Source organism: Mus musculus, chromosome 2 (assembly GCF_000001635.26).
Source record: "Mus musculus strain C57BL/6J chromosome 2, GRCm38.p6 C57BL/6J".
NCBI lineage: Eukaryota > Metazoa > Chordata > Mammalia > Rodentia > Muridae > Mus > Mus musculus.
Window position 1 is genome coordinate 62,454,448 of NC_000068.7, and position 14,933 is coordinate 62,469,380.

The 14,933-nt window shown below is 40.5% G+C and overlaps 1 long non-coding RNA gene across 2 annotated transcripts; it reads left to right on the forward strand.

The window, feature by feature from the left end:
• Positions 1 to 669: 669 nt before the first annotated feature.
• Gm13561 lies at positions 670 to 14,515 on the forward strand. 2 transcript variants are annotated; one of them, XR_001783318.2, is made up of 6 exons: positions 670 to 805; positions 2,298 to 2,397; positions 4,178 to 4,406; positions 6,558 to 6,656; positions 6,909 to 6,976; positions 14,434 to 14,515. It is a non-coding gene; the product is annotated as a predicted gene 13561 (long non-coding RNA). The 2 variants fall into 2 exon arrangements; XR_001783319.2 differs by lacking the exons at positions 2,298 to 2,397; positions 4,178 to 4,406.
• Positions 14,516 to 14,933: the final 418 nt, after the last annotated feature.

Here is a 14,933-nt window from a genome sequence, read left to right on the forward strand (position 1 = left end):
TTCTTGAGTTTCGCCATACACGCACTGTGCCCCTTGAGCCTGACTTACCGGCCAGCCCTCTGCTTGCTTGTGTCTGAAACTCAGTCCCAAGCTCTAAGCTCTTGATTTTTTGAACCAAATCATGTGGTGCTTCTCATTCTGTTGCCATGGATTTCTGTTTGGAGACTTGTCTGCCGCTGTTATCCTTCATGGTTCTCTTGGGTCTGGGTTCTAGCCTCGACTCTGTTTAAAAAAAAAAAAAAGCTACATAGCCGTAAGCAACTGTGTTAACTTGGTGAATCTCAGTTTCTTCATTCACACGATTGGGATAAAAACCAGGATACTGTAAACAAATAAGTGAATAAATGTGACAGCACCTAATTAAAAATTATAACACATACAATAGATATATGTGTGGTGTTAGTATAATAATAATCTTACTTGTGCCTTTATTCTTAATTATTGTCTCTGCCTTCCTTAACCCTTGCCTATGTCTCTGATCTTCAGAGCCAGAGAGAGTAAAAGCCATCTTCTCCCTGGATTATTTTCTAGGGACAGTGTCTTCCTATTAGGTCACACAAAGGCCAGCTATTTCCTTTCAAGCACAGGTCTTCTCTGTGGAGCGTTTTTCTCTCTGGCCTAACTTCCTAGTGACTACGGAAACCTGTAAAATCCCAGTTCAGCCAACGCCTCTCTCTCTTCTCTTGGAGCTGTCACAGAGGATAATCGGGACAGCAAAGTGTTCTGTTCTGGCAGCCAAGCGAAGTCTGGTTTTTTAAGGATAGAGAGAACAACTCTGGAAAATGCTGCCAACATCTCAAGGAAGGTAAGCCCTAAGTATTGATCGTTGGATTTGGCAATCTGGAAGTTGCTGACGAAACGGGGACAGACGTGTTGATTAGCTCGGGTTCAAACTAGAGCCAGCCGCAAAAGCTTACTTAAAGTCAAACAGGTAAAGACAGCTCATTTGCTAAATCAGAGAAATAAAGCCAAGTGATTGTGGCTGAAAGAGTAGAGGTAAGGAAGCAACATGTCTGCAGTTATGGCTTAAGTAGGTCAGAACACATAGGCTGGGACTCACCATGGAGGCTGGTCTCGGGGAACATAGACCGCTCAACAACAGTACTCACGGGAAGTGAAACACTTGCACACACAAGTAAGTGGGTGGGTAATTACTTCAGTTAATTACCCAGAGGAGGCAGAACTATCCATTATGAATGAGGTATTGGAATTTAAAAAAAAAGAAGGCAAGAAATAGTCACATATGACAGTGGAATAGTTAACAACTAGGGACATCTGATGCAATTGCTAGGCAGTGTTGGTCCCCCTTTTCATATTCACAGCCTTGCATCTGAGTCGATATCATCAGTGATTTCCTCTAGATATGTTCATCTCTATCAGCGCAGGTGCAGAGTAAGCGGAATGCTGTGTTCAAACCAATCAGGTGTACAGTTCAAAGAAAGCAAGGATGCTGAATATAAAAGCTGGATAGAAGGAGGGGTGAGGCTGCAGGGGAAACTAATGAGAAACCTAGAGGTTCCATTAATCGATGATGACTGATGGACAGAGAGATTGTGAGTGTAGATATGTAGGGATTGAGCTAAAGAAATAATATTCATATGTCGTCAGAAAAGTAAACAACACAGAGATCACGGAGCATCGCAGTTAGGGTCAGAATCAAAGAATGTATTCATGGAAATGAGTGGTCAAGGGTGTGTGTGTGTGTGTGTGTGTGTGTGTGTGTGTGTGTTGTATCCTCAATCTATAAATCTATAGTTGCCTCTTTCAAGATTTGGAACGGAAAGCATTGCAAGGCATCAGCTGCAGGGACACAGGCTCATCAAGAAGCTAGGGAACAGGAGGATGAGAAAGCATGAAGCATAATCATCTTTAACGGTAACAGGGAGAAACCAAGTAGACCGTGGCAGCGACAGGATGGAGGCGTGGATGAGGTCAACAATCTCAGTCCCCTCTAACATGTCCAGCTAACATGTCCCCGAGATTGATGGCAGAGAATGGGATGTGAAGAGTCACTCTGTACTCCCCAAATTATGTTTCAGTTTTAGCAAAATATATTAGAAAAGAAGCAGAGGAAGGAAGGCTTTGTACTGATTATAATTCAGTGACCACAATCCAGTTTCATAAACTAATCTCAAAAGAAAACCTGGGAACGCAGCTCTGGGTTTCCCGAAATGCTTTTCTTTCTGATGATCAGTATTTTCATCGTCGTCGTCGTCATCATTATCATCATCATCATCAATCATCATCAAAGACGTCGTTTGCTGCTATTTACTCTTTCTTATCCTGTGGTGTCATAGAGATGTCCAGAAGCTGCGTAGAATGAGCACAGGGATTGGGTGCAGAAGCAAAAGCAGAAATCCATCTTCTTCCCAGGCAAGAAGAAATCAGAGACACCAGGTGCTATACACAGGCCATTGTCTTTCTGTACTTTATCTGTTTTATAAAAGGTATTCTTCACGTAAAATTATACAGTGGGAGAATTCTAACTTAAAGTAAACAAGCAGTTATCAATTTGTTTTCATTTAGAATATGCTAAGCATAAACATATATTGCCCATACAAATATGGTGCCAGTATTTAAGAGAGCACAGGTTCCCTGACCTCAAAAACTTTAAGAACCTCTGACTTGCCACTTGCTGGAAGATGAAGGCTCTCCCAGGGAGAGGCTGAAGGGTAAGACACAGAGTCCTTCAGAGACTCCTGACACTGTGACCTGCAAGCAGGTTCTCTTCCCAGGGCAGTGGCTGGAACATGTGTAGGAAAGGCCTCAAAAAGTTCCGCTTGCTCTCGGCAGCTTTCCTAGTCTGGAGCATCACGAAGAACATTCATTTAGTAAGCAATTATTCTGACAATCTGAGCAATAAATGAGTCTCTTTTAGAAAGTAGCATTTTTTGCAATCTCCATGAAGTCTTGAGTATGAACACAATATATCACTATAGAAAATGTAGAGAATTCTGAAAAGTCTTAAAAACATGAATTTTATTTCCCCGAGAAGATAATTAGCATATACATTTCCTTTCTGTTTTAAACAAAGTTATCATGATTAATATTTAAGTTGTTACTTTATGCCTAGTGTAGTTTTTAACCCCTTTTAATAACTGTTTTCTGTTTTGCTAATCAATTGGCATTATTATATATATGGAGTAAAATATTCTCTTTGAGTTACACAAATAAATGTATACTTCTGCAATTGTACATGATCAGTCATTCCACATTATTAGCTTTTATAATAATGAATACAACCTTACTAAAATATTAATTTAGTTTACACACATTCACTCCTGCAAAAATGTATATCACAGATGCAAAAGTGTTTATTTTACTACTGACAAAAATATAATAAAGATGTAACTTCCTCCCAGATTGCATGCTCCTTTATTATTTTTGCTATTGTTATAACTTATTGAGAACTTAAACAAAATTCGTGTTTTCCTTCCTTTGTAACATAATTAAATGCAGTTGGATTTTGTTTTGGAAAATTGTAAATAAGGAAGATTATGGAAATAACGATATCATTGAAGGGAAATAATGATTGCAACAATATCAAAATGTACTGTAAAACAAGAAAAAATAAAACAGTATGGTTTGATAATAAAGACTGAGAAATGAAAATACCTCCTGGGAAATAGCCGAGCAAGCCTGAAATTGGTGTTTAAGTATAGACAGTCTCACCAATATGCCGCAACACTAATAAACGTTCAAAAAGCGTTGCAAAAACTACCATGGCTTTTTTCTTTTTCTTTTCTTTCTTTCTTTTTTTTTTTTTAATCTTCTTTTCTTCCTTTTTTTTTTTTTTTTTTTTTTTTTTCCTCCCGAAAGAACACAAATTCCTTTTCTAAAACAGCTAGTTTAGGGAGATAAAATTGGAAGAAAAGATGTATGGTGCCATCTAGTGGTCTTTCATATAACTGCACAATACTGTTCTATGTCGTTTCCATTCGCAAAAATTAAAATTCTTCGAAGAATCGAGAAAGGTAAATTGTTTATTAATAAAATATTTAATGCATACTTCCTCAGCACTAATTTAAGAGAAGTCTAATTTTAGTGCTGTTAAGGTGATTGTTAGGTCCTCAGAGATTAAGGTAGGCTGTGTAATTATCTGTACTTAACGTACAAGAAATTACAGTTCCAGACATTTACATAAACAAGCATGCCAACCTGTCATACTTTTTTTTAGTAACACAATGAAACAAAAGAACAATTTGAATAAAAGCACGCTGATTGAAAATTCATATATGGGAGCAGAACCTGCCAGCCGTTATAAGTTCTGAATAAAGAACACAATTTGAGAAACCTGTTCTTTGGATTGAGGTGCCGGAGGCTTGGCGCTTGCCCTCAGCTGTTGCTAGTGTGGCCAAGTAGTTCCTGGAACGACTGGAGACTCCATCTTTTCTCCCAGCCTCCAGGTAGGAGCTACACACATCTGTGACCATCGCCACACTGATTGTCTGCATCCGTCCCCATCAAACAAACCAAAGGTCCTACATTCACACGGAGAAAACTTACAAAGCAGCCCTTCCGGTTCAGAGAACAAGTTCACCCTGCCCCTAAGGTGCCTGCAGCAATAGTTCCCTGCTGTAATGAACGCCTTCTCCCCGAAAAAGTCTCCGTGGACCATTGTTAGTCCCCTTCGCTGGAATTTGGGGTCTGCCAGTGAGATAATGGGACCAGTGTATTCCTGGCTTGTCATTGGCTGAAGCTTAAGATGTAGAAGCTTCAGGTGGTCACCTGAAGGGTCTGAATAACAAGGGGAGGCAGGGGGATGAAGTCCAAGGAGCAGTGATCAGAAGAGAAGGAAGAGTACCCTAACTAGATGCTGTTGCCCTGCTCAGCCTTATTGGGTTCTCCTTGATGTCTCAACACCTGCCTAGTGACCCCTTCATTTTGGTGAATCGTATGCAAATGCTTTTCTGTCTTTTGGTTCAGAAGTGTATTCTATCACTCAGCAGCCATATTTCTTCTATGCTGTGTCTGAGTTCTTTTGCATGACCTGTGAGAGCTCTCGTGACCTCTCGGTTTCCCTCACTTCTGGGTCTTTCCTTCTCCCCAACTGGCCTTTTACCCTTCTCTCTACACCGTAAGCACTAGCTGTATACAAATTTCACTTCGTGGGGTTTACCAGCCACTCTTCAGGCTATCCTGAGTGCTCCAGAAAACGTTTTATTATCTTTCCTCCCCAGCTTCGTTTTAACCTTCAGACACAAGTCCAAGTCCCTTAGGTCTCTCAGACTTGGATCGTTTTCTTGGCATCATCCCATCGATTATTCTGCATCCTGTTACTGCTTTGCTGACTCTGCGTCAAAAAAAAAAAAAAAAAAAAAAAAAATGGCCTCTTCCTTTGGAAGAGACTAAGCTCTTTGACGGATGGATGGTATTTGTCTCCCTGTGGCTTTGTACTGAACCTAGGCTATAGTAAGCACTACATATATGCCCAAAGAACTGACGAGACGTGTCTGTTAAGTGAAAACAAGTAAGGCTCAAGTTTGCTCTAAAACGTTTCCTGGGAAGGGCTGTGTCTAATTGACCTCGTTTCTCCTTCAGCTGGAGTTTGTAAATCCCCCACCACCACCACCACCACCACCGTTTTATGAGAGCTGTTGTTTCAGGTTTCAAAATGAGACTCCCCTTTTCAACGTGACTCTTACTTAAGTCAAAGCTGAATGCACACAATCGGTCTAAAGATTATCTCTATTTTGTGGACATGGGTGGTCCAGACACCCACAAGGAGATAAATAAATGTTTGAGGTGGGTCCTTCAATGATTTTTTTTCAATGGATGCCAATTTGGCAAGCTTGCCTGGGCCCTACCAGTGTGAGGAACCATGATTTTGGTATGATGTTGGGGAATTTGTGGCTCCCATCTGCTGGTTATCTCGCAAAATGTAGAGCTGAGAAAAATCACATACTGATTAAATCATAGAATCCCACACTTGGAAGGGACTTCATGAGATGATCGGGCCCGCCTCCTGAAGGTCAATGCATAAATCATCTTGTGCAGATGGCTGTTTATCCTATTTTTAAAGCTCTTTAAGGATGGAAATTACACAGCTTCTCTTGGTAGTCTGATCTTCATGGTCAAGAACTTCCCTTTTAAAAAGCCCCAGCTTCTCCCTGCAGTTTGGCTCACTTCCTCTTTTTGTCAGCTCGCTGCGAATGTGCACATGATCAGCGTCCCCTGCTAATTATCCCTGGCCCACTTCTCACACCCTTGCAACTAATTATTAAGAGCTATGCTGTTTCCCCTCCTAAGCGACACAGTCACAATGCCTTTAATTTTCAGGAGACTTATTTCCCCCATCCTATTATTTTTTTGTAATTTATTTATTTATTTATTTATTTTTGCCGTACCACCATCCTGTGGAAAACTGATAATTGCGCTTGTGCTCATGTCCAGATCAGTTGTCAATGGACAGCGAAGCCCCCTCACCTTGCTGTTTAGACTGCAACCTTTCCTTTTTGTTTCTCAAGTAGATTTTGTTCTGCAATAAATCTCAAGCTGTTTACTGTCAACCTGCTACATGGGGGAATCCCTCTTATTTATGTTGGTTCCTTTCTCAGAAATGCGTGTCCTGACCTCCAGGAAGTGAATATACTCAAACGGATTTGGCAATTGTGGTGAGGAAACTTGAGTTGAGGAGACAATACTGAATTATCCAGGTGAGCCCAGCATAGACACAAGAATGAAGATAATATAGAGGCAGGAGGATCTGGGTCAGAGACAAAGGGTGGGAGCAGATGTTGGGGTGATAGGTTTAAAGACGGACCGGGGCCACAAACCAAGGACTGGCGCCTCTTCACAGCTGGACAAATCGTGGCCAAATCGTCTACTGTTGAGTAGAGGGGGGAGGGAAGGGAGAGACAGAGGGGGCGGGGTTGGCTGGCTTATTCTTACAGTTTTTTCTCTTTCAGTACACATGGACGGACCCACCCAAGGTTCTGGCCGCATATATGGCAGAAGATGGCCTTGTTGGACATCAGTAAGATGAGAGGCCCTTGGGCTGAGGGGGTTCGATGCCCCAGTGTAGGGGAGTGCTAGGGTGGGAAGGTGGGAGTGGGTGGGTGGATGGGAAAGCACCCTTATAGAGGCAGGAGGAGGGTGGATAGGGTAGAGGGAAGACCTGGAAAGGGAATAACATTTGAAATGTAAATAAAGAAAATATCCAATAAAAGAAAAAAATAATAAAAGTGGTCAACAAATCAAAAAAAAAAAAAAAGGAAAACCTAAAATAAAAAAATAAAAAAGAAATTAGGGTTCAATGGCATACTAGGCAAATGCTCTCTCCCTGAGTTCCATCATTAGGTATCTTCTTACCTTTTGAGATAGGGTCTTAAAGTTGCCCAGGCTGGCCTCAAATTCATTCCTAACTGATGCTGCTCTTGAGTTTATAATCCTCTTTCCTCAGCCTCCCTTTTTATAGCTGGGATTATAGGCTTGCACTTCTAGGTCTGGCTTGATACTGGCTTCTGATTTGGAGGATTATAAGGGGATAAATTTGAAAGGACAAAGGTGTTGGAAATCTGTTAGCAACACAGAAAGAAACAGTGTCCGTTTATGAAGAAACGATCTCTGCTTGTCTTGAGGTTTTATTTTATGAACCTTTAGGGAGCCTGGGAAGGTTTATTATTTCCATCTTCCCAGCATACAAAGTCATATCAACAATAACAGATGTGTACCAGAAGATCAATAATGTCACTATTGCTTCTGGATTATTTAAAGTAATTCTTCTAGTGAGATTCACTTAGGAAGAGTTCTCTGTGAGGCCTTGCTCCATGAGCTTGGAATAGTTCCTCTGTGCCTCACAGAGGTATGAGAAAGGGATTAGCATGGTCACTTTTCTGGGGCTTCCAGACTTGAGGCAGCCTAACCAGGTGCTCACTAAGCTGATATTTGAGCCACCAGCCACGTGCCATGCTGGCCTGCTGTGTCACTGGGTTCTGTGTCTCTAGACAGAGTGCAAAATTGTGAAGCATCTGAAAGCATCAAACACTGTCAAGGGAGATGTGTTACTACACATGTGACTCTTGGGGTGGGGGGAATAATCCGGTTTTCTAGAAATTCTTTGCATTTGTTCCAGATGTCAGATGAAAACATTTCAAACATCAAAAAAATAAAATTACAATTGTTAAAAAAGTGAGAGGGACCACTCAAAAATATCTGGTGAGCAGGGAGGAGCAGGCATTTTCTGTCTTGGCAGGAACCTGTGATTTCCCTGGGGGAAGTCACTCCGAAGGAGAATGGCTTCTAAATTAGGTTTCAACAGAGCGGGGGTTTGAACTCTGATTCTGCCTGGTGGAAGGAAGTTCCTGTCATTGTGTTGCTCTTCAGCAAGGACTTGATTTCCTGTGCAGTTTGGTGTGGGAGGCAGGGAGAGACATGGCTTCCCTTGTGTGCTGTGCTCACCTTTCCATGCTGTCTCTTGGAAAGGGAAGAGGACTTTTATTTTTAATGCTACCTTTCTCCACTCGTGCTTTCCACAAGGTCTGCTGAAGCGAGGGGGCTCATCAGTTTGTTGCCTTCCTCTCACCTTAAACCAATGATCACAAACTCAGTCAACCGACAACTAACAAACACCCACTGGCTCTGCTAATTAGCTAATTTCCCTCTTAATACCCAATAAATTCATTTATTGTTCCATTGCTATTCAAATATAGCTTTAAGATCCATACATCACCCTATCAGACTACAGTCCTACATCCCTCTCACACACAAGCTTTATGGCATTCTCCCTTCTATTCTTCATGGCCAGTCATTAAAGACCGCCATGGTGTCCAATCGTTCTTCATTCTTACTTCTTTCTCTCTTCTTAGTCCATTATCATAATCCTGCTTGATGATTCCTTTGTGACACAATAGAACCTTACACACACACACATACACAGACACACACACCTTATGTTCCTGTAGGATGGAATTCACAGTTCAACTAGGTATCATTTCTTTCCTGTGTCCAAACCAAGTCCACAGCCATGAACACTGCTCCGTGTTAAGTACCTACTCTTCACAGCCTTACACTGTTTAGATACTGAGCCAGAAACCCAAGATACTGCTGCCTCGTGGTACCCACAGCATCACCTTAGTACAGTCCCTACTGCTTCTGGTCTCACTGCTTTCACTCTCTTAGTTCAAGCTGTTATTTTTCAACTGAGTTATTGAACTGCCTCTCAAACTACTGCTTGCCTTCAGTTTCAATATTAATTTCTTTCCAGGAAAGAGATAAAGAAAGAGAGAGAGAGAGAGAGAGAGAGAGAGAGAGAGAGAGAGAGAGAGAGAGAGAGAGAGGTTTTCTTAGGTAAAAAAAATGCAAATGGCTTTGGCCTAAGCCCAAAGGCATCTGAGAAGGCAAAAATTGGTAAGAAAAGTTGAAATGGGCTGCAGAGATGAGCTAAAATGTTGAGTTATTGACAGATCTTGTGTGTTGTGGCACAGTTGAACATAGAGGGACAGAATACAGTCTACATAAGCACACATAATGCTATGAGGCCATTTATGTTGATGGGGGTAGCTGAGGTGTAAAACCTAACAGAATCGCCAGCTGTGCCTATAAAAGCTTTAGGTTATTATGAGCATCTCCTGGCTATCCTCGGCCTTTCAGTACAGACTTTGGCATAGCAACAACCTGCCAGCCAGCCAGCCTCTCTCCCTCCTTCCCTTCCTTTCATTTTTATCTCCTTTGTTTTCTTTGTTTCAAAGTTTATTATGATACATTTTAAACACTCAACAACATATGAAATGCCTTGTATCCCCATTGGTTATTTATGGTAGGTCCTCCTTTCTGGCCACTCCTCTTGCCTTTGATGTCATCACACTTGGTCCATTTCCTTCTCATGCATCATGATTCATTGTGCATTTATCTGATTGCTAGTGGCATGATTTCACTTGTGTTTTATGGACTCTCTGCTATCTTTGTAACTTTCTATTAGAGATTGTCCCTTTGCTATTAATGTAAAAATTGTCATATCTAGTATCTTAAATAGAACATAAAATACCTGAAGTTATTAAATGTGAGTAGCAAAAGATTAATATTTCTGATACATTATCCATTTACTGGCTGATACCTTCTCTGCCAAAATCTTAAATATGCAACTTTTCATTGTTTATAATCATAGTATATTTTTCTTGCAGATTAGAAGTATCCTTCAATTGTAGAATGAAATGATTTTATTTCCATAATGCAATGATATATACTAATAAAAAGATGAATTAGATACATAAGAATCACAATGTATAAATATTTGAAATTACAGTATAAATATTAAAACATTAAATATTTCCAAAAGGTAATTAAAACATGATACTCTATTCAGGTCAAGTACTTGACTACCATGACTGAGTCTCTAGGTTTTAAACACAGCATGGCAAAATAAATTAGCTTAAAATGGACACAATTTAGGTAGAATTTAAAAGCACATATGCTCTTTTGTATATCACTTGGTTTCTATAGTATATAGGCAGTATAAACCTAAATTACTAAAGGAACCATCAACACTAATTATGGGAATCATATTATTCCTGGGAGGGAAGAAAAGAGAAAAGATGAGGTTTGAATCGCTGTCTTATCCACTCAAATCTTTAACACCTTGGGTCAGCAAAATTCTGTATCATCATATAATATCATAATTATTTATTAAATTTGTTTTGTTACTTTTGTACTTACATTTTGTTATTATTTTAAAACCTAAAACAAGTACATTTTCCATGTATAAATTATGTTTATAGTTATATAGTTTATATTATAGTTTTGTATAAACATGATTTAAATTACGCAAGCATAACAGTATTTGGCAATCCTGATTTGAAGGTGCTCTGTGTTGGATTCACAGCTAAGAATCACCAGATCAAAGAGTTCTCTGCTTCGACAAGCAATAAAGCCCTGAGATTAGGCTAAAGGCAAAAGTTACAAAAAAATGTTTAAAGGGTCATTAAAGGAACATACATCTGCTAGCCAGTAGCCTTACCACATACCATTCTAAAGTGCATCACCTTTAAGCATGGTGCTTCGTACGGGGGTGCCACACTATTCCGAAATCAATGTTCTCTCACTGCTGTGCCTGCTTCCCACTGTGCTGGTCCAGCTAGCTACTGCACTCAGTTCTGAAGGCAGACCTTCAGAGCCCCCATTCATCAGTCACTCTTTGTCATCCCGTTGTGTGCTGTCTCTGGCTGCCACAGTAGGCACAGGCAAATACACACCTCTTGCCAGATCCACGTTCAGTTTGAGATCTGCCCTGGTGGGTGTAGTTACACCATGAAAATTGACAAAAGCTACAAATCAGGGTCTCCCCGGCTCTCCGGGGAGAGCAGGCTGTTAGGTTGGATTCTGGCCCATTGCTACTCATCCCCCAATTCCCATTAATTCAGCCAGCTCCCCTCCACAGTCTATTTCAGATTTGCCCCTGGTCTCAGCTTGATGGCTCCATACTTAGACAAATCACTGTTTATCTTTGTCCTCCAGTCGTCCCTTCCCTTCAGAAAACAATCTGGTTCCCATTGTCCACTTAAATCCCTGTCCTTGGAGGCAACCACAAAGCTATCACCAAACCACTGGACACTTTGGACTATTCTGAAACTATATAAATAGCATCACACAATGCATGCTATTTTGTGGTTATCTCCTTTTTGCGACACATTGCTAGATTTATTCCTGTTGTTGTATGTGGGTTTTGCCCTGTAATATTCCATTGTGTGAATACATGGACTTTGTCCTTTTCTACTCTTACTGGACTTTGGGTTGTTTCCAGGTTTTGGTTATAAAGAAAACCATGGAGAATGCCCATGTTCACATCATTATGACAGTTGTTATAGCCTTGTGTGGTTGTCAGAGGGTTTCTATTTCTGTGAAAAGGCACCATGACCATGGCAACTTTTAGAAGGAACATTGACTTGGGGCTGGCTTACAGTTCAGAGTCCATCAGCATCATGGTGGCATGCAAGCAGACACGATGCTGGAGAAGGAGTTGAGAGTTCTAATCTTGATCTGCAGGCAGCAGCAAAAGAACTGTGAGCCACTGATCCAGGCTTTGAGCAGTAACACACTTCCTCCAACAAGGCCACACCTCCTAATGGCTCCACTCCTTATGGACCAAACATTCTAACACATGAATCTATGGGGCCATTCCTGTTCAAACCACCATAGGAGAGGAGAGAAGGGGCATGTGTCATGGTAGGTGGTCAGAGGACAGCTTGTGGGAGTTGGTTCTCTCTCCTTCCACCAAAAGAGCTCTGGGTATAGTACTCTGGTCATCAGGCTTGGTAGCAAATGCTTTTAAACGCTGAGCCATCTTGCTAGCCCATTTTATGGTTACTTAGTTCTCCATTTTGTCCATATAACTTGACTCAATCAGCCAGTATCGTATGGAGTTAGGTTACTTATTTATTTAGTTTTCATAAGGTATATGTTTAAACATCCAACAAAACACCCAACAATTTTTCCTGTATCTTCCATTTTATGCTACCATCAAGAACACATAGGTGTTCTGATTATTCACTCTTTGGTCACCGTTTGCTGCATTTTGTGGGCTTGATTTCAGTACATGATGCAGAAATTCAATTTTACTCACATTTTATGAAGAATGGGAATTATTTTCTACCAAAGGCCAATGTACCAGATATGGAGTTAATGATGAAACCATCCTGTTTTGGTTTGTGATCAGCATATGACACTAGTAGATTTCCTAGTAGTGAATCTCTCTCATGATCTTGAAATAAATCACAGCTGATTGTGATATATTTTGAATCTTCAAATGTGTTGTTGAATTCTACTTAAAATCAACATTCATCAGTGAAATTAATCTCTGTGATTTTCTTTATGTTCTCCTCTTTGCTATGTTTTGTATCAATTGTTAGTTATATACAGTACTTGTGTTACAGCTATAATATTTAAAATATTCCTTAAAAAAAAAACAACAACAACAACTGGCTCTAGAATAATTTACAGAGCCACATTCACCTATTTCACTTGGAAACTATTTGGACCTGGTGCCTTTCTCACAAAACAGTGTTGGTTGTTTCGTGGTTGTGGTCTGGGGAACCCTGGGCTCCAACATGCTGGGCAGGTGCTCTGCCTCTGAGCTAACCCTCCAGCCCCATCTTGAGGCTTCCATTTAATCTATAAAATTGGTTTACTCTTAGGTCTTTTTTAAAAGTCTCTACTGTGCCATCTAAAAATAATTCTATTATCTTAAACATCTTACAAATTTCATCTAGATTTTCAACTATCTCCTTTATCTTAATTCGTACTTAAAAACACAAGAAAATCAAGAAGAAGGAAGACCAGCGTGTGGATACTTCATTCCTCCTTAGAATAGGGAACAAAATACCAATGGAAGGAGTTACAGAGACAATGTTTGGAGCTAAGATGAAAGGATGGACCATCCAGAGACTACCCCACCCGGGGATCCATCCTATAATCAGCCACCAAACCTAGACACTATTGCACATGCCAGCAAGACTTTGCTGAAGGGACCCTGATATAGGTGTCTCATGTGAGGCTATGCCAGTGCCTGGCAAACACAGAAGTGGATGCTCCCAGTCATCTATAGATGGAACACAGGGCCCCCAATGGAGAAGATAGAGAAAGTACCCAAAGAGCTGAAGAGGTCTGCAACCCTATAGGTGGAACAACAATATGAACTAACCAGTACCCCCAGAGCTCGTGTCTCTAGCTGCATATGTAGCAGAAGATGGCCTAGTAAGCCATCATTGGGAAGAGAGGCCCCTAAGTCTTACAAACTTTATATGTCCCAGAACAGAGGAACGTCAGGGCCAAGAAGTGGGAGTAAGTGGGTAGGGGAGCTGGGCAGGGGGGAGGGTATAAGGGACTTTCGTGATAGCATTCAAAATGTAAATGAAGAAAATATCTAATAAAAATTGAAAAAAATTAGTTATTTCCCAACTCATTTAGCTTCACAGACCACTTCCCTTTTCCCTTTAGATGGGCAAGTATTTTCCCATTTCTTCCTTTCTTTCTAGGCAGTCACAACCTTTTTAGTCCTATTGTTCTTACTATATTGTTTTATACACGATTTATTCCCATTTAAATTTTCAACAACAATGAATGCACTTTAAATGTCAAGAAATGAGTTCATTGTATTTATTGAGACAATCATTCAAACATTCTTCTGATGTCTGTCAATGGGAAAACATCAAAGGTTTTGTGATTTATTGCAAGGTTATTTAAGGTAGTTTAACAATTCTGTGCTCTTTTCTATACCACAGGGACAGAGTCTCTGATGTGGGGTTCTCATTTATGTTTGTGAGCCCCTCATCTATGGTTTCCTTTCAGGTAAAATCCTTATGAAAGTATTTTCACTCATGTTACAGTTGGGGGCGGGGTTCATTTCTGCTTCTTTCCTTCTTGTCTTATAACTTTATTAATAAAGTACAACACCAATCTTCATTTTTTTCCTGTTTGTTTGTTTGTTTGTTTGTTTCCCAGAGTCTTGCTATGTACCTCTAACTGGCCTGGAACTCACAGACATTTATCTGAATTTGTGTGTTCTAAGTGCTGGGATTAAAAGGTATGTACCACCACATCTGGTGAATTATCCTCTCATTTTATTTCTCTTGCTTTGGAGATTTGCTTTCCTTTCTATTTTTCTCTAGTTTTGAGATAAAAGTTCATGAATAATTGGTTTTAATACATTTACTTACTTATTTGTGTGGGCACATGTGTGGCACTGTGTATGTATGTGTGTGTGGGGGGGTGTAGAACAAAAGAGAGCTTGCAGGAGTTGGTCTCCCTTTCTGTCACTTCAGTTTCAGGGATGGGACCCTGTTTTGTTGTTCAGGGAGGAGACTCAGCTCCTGCACTGATTTCTACTGTCCCTTTATCCTCACTCTTTGGGTTCCAGGAGAGTCGCTCCACTTTTTCTTGTGGTGTGTTATAGTCAGTCACAGGCTGGAACATGATCCATTGGTGGAATTCCGCACAGTCTT